Source organism: Oncorhynchus keta, chromosome 7, assembly GCF_023373465.1.
Source record: "Oncorhynchus keta strain PuntledgeMale-10-30-2019 chromosome 7, Oket_V2, whole genome shotgun sequence".
Classification (NCBI taxonomy): domain Eukaryota; kingdom Metazoa; phylum Chordata; class Actinopteri; order Salmoniformes; family Salmonidae; genus Oncorhynchus; species Oncorhynchus keta.
This window is the reverse complement of record NC_068427.1, coordinates 23,194,146-23,196,714: the sequence shown is the minus strand read 5'-3', so window position 1 is coordinate 23,196,714 and position 2,569 is coordinate 23,194,146.

The window sequence follows — 2,569 nt, the reverse complement described above, 5'->3', positions numbered from 1 at the left end:
TCAGTGATTAACCTAAGATTATCTACACCACATACCCTCGCCTCCCTCCCCACCTATGCCGTCACCCCTCCCCTCTCAGCCCCTTCCTAATTTTTCCTTCCTATCCTCATATCCTTCTTCTCTACCTCACTCCTCTCTTCTCCTCTCACCCCCCTCTCCTGTCCTATCCTCTCCTCTCTTCCAGGCTGTAAATGTAAGACACTTAGCACAAGAAAACAAACATCCACAAGGGTCTGAAGAACCCAGAGAACCAGGAGCCTAGCACGAACCATAGGAGCCTGCCAGGAGCCACCTGCCATGTTGCGTCCATCCATCTACAAAGGACAGTGCTATCTGAGCCCTAACAAACATACCAATAACATCATGGTATTGTTCAGTATTGAACAATGTTTTTTTTGAAGGCGTAGGACAGACCCGTTCCTCACATATTTTTGTCTATTGAATAGGACAGAGGTAGAGATGAAAGGTAGAGGGGAGAGTTGCTGAAATAGCAAATCAAATCAAATGTTATTTGTCACATGTGCCAAATACAACAGAACTTACAGTGAAATGCTTACTTACAAGACCGAAACCAACAATGCAGTTTTAAGAAGAAAAAAAAGTGTTAAAGTATTTACTGAAATACACTTAAATAAATTAAATAAATTAAAATAGAAAAATAACAAATAAAGAGCAACAATAAAATAACAGAAGCGAGGCTATATACAGGGGGTACCTGTACAGAGTCAATGTGCGGGGGCACGGGTTAGTCAAGGTAATTGAGGTAATACGTGCATGTAGGTAGAGGTAAAGTATCTATGCATGGATAATAAACAGAGAGTAGTAGCAGCGTAAAAGAGGGGGTGGGGGAAGTGGGCAATGGAAACTGTTCAGGAGTCTTATGGCTTGGGGGTAGAAGGTTGCCGTACGGTAGCAGAGAGAACAGTCTATGACTAGTGTGGCTGGAGTCTTTGGCCATTTTTTTCGGCCTTCCTCTGGCACTGCCTGGTATAGAGATCCTGGATGGCAGGAAGCTTGGCCCCAGTGATGTACTGGGCCGTACGCACTACCCTCTGTAGTATCTTGCGGTCGGAGGCCGAGCAATTGCCATACCAAGCAGTGATGCAACCAGTCAGGATGGTCCTGATGGTGCAGCTGTAGAACTTTTGATGATGTGGACACCAAGGAACTTGAAGCTCTCAACCTGCTCCACTGCAGCCCCGTCGATGAGAATGGGGGCATGCTCAGTTCTCCTTTTTCTATAGTCCACAATCATCTCCTTTGTCTTGATCACGTAGAGGGAGAGGTTGTTGTCCTGGCAGTACACTGCCAGGTCTCTGACCTCCTTCCTATAGGCTGTCTCATCATTGTCGGTGATCAGGCCTACCACTGTTGTGTCGTCAGCAAACTTAATGATGGTGTTGGAGTCGTGCCTGGCCATGCAGTCCTGAGTGAACAGGGAGTACAAGAGGGGACTGAGAGCGCACCGTTGAGGATCAGCATGGAAGATGTATTGTTACCTCCCCTTACCACCTGGGGGCGGTCCGTCAGGAAGTCCAGGATCCAGTTGCAGAGGGAGGTGTTTAGTCCCAGGGTCCTTAGGTTAGTGATGAGCTTTGAGGGCACTATGGTGTTGAACGCTGAGCTGTTGTCAATGAATAGCATTCTCATGTAGGTGTTCCTTTTGTCCAGGTGGGAAAGGACAGTGTGGAGGTCAATAGAGATTGCATCATCTGTGGATCTGTTAGGGCGGTATCCAAATTGGAGTGGGTCCAGGGTTTCTGGGATGATGGTGTTGATGTGAGCCGTGACCAGCCTTTCAAAGCACTTCATGGCTACAGACATGAGTGCTACGGGTCGGTAGTAATTTAGGCAGGTTATCTTGGTGTTCTTGGGCACAGGGACTATGGTGGTCTGCTTGAAACATGTTGGTATTACAGACTTGGTCAGGGACAGGTTGAAAATGTCAGTTGCCAGTTGGTCAGTGCATTCTCAGAGTACACATCCTGGTAATCTGCCTGACCCTGCGGCCTTGTGAATGTTGACCTATTTAAAGGTGTTACTCACATCGGCTACGGAGTGCTTGATCACACAGTCGTCCAGAACAGCTGATGCTTTCAAGCTTGCTTCAGTGTTGCTTGCCTCGAAGCAAGCATAGAAGTAATTTAGCTCATCTGGTGGGCTGGTATCACTGGGCAGCTCGTAATAGTTTGCAAGCCCTGCCACATCCGACGAGAATTGGAGCAGGTGTAGTATTATTCAATTTTAGTCCTGTATTGACACTTTGCCTGTTTGATGGTTCATCACAGGGCATAACGGGATTTCTTATAAGCGTCTGGGAGAGAGTTAGATTTCCGCTCCTTGAAAGCAGCAGCTCTACCCTTTAACTCAGTGCGGAGGTTGCCTGTAATCCATGGCTTCTGGTTGGGGTATGTACGTACGGACACTGTAGGGACGACATCATCGATGCACTGATGAAACCAGTGACTGATGTGGTGTACTCTTCAATGCCATTGGAAGAATCCCGGAAATATTCCAGACTGTGCTAGCAAAACAGTCCTGTAGCTTAGCATCTGCGTCTTCTGACCAC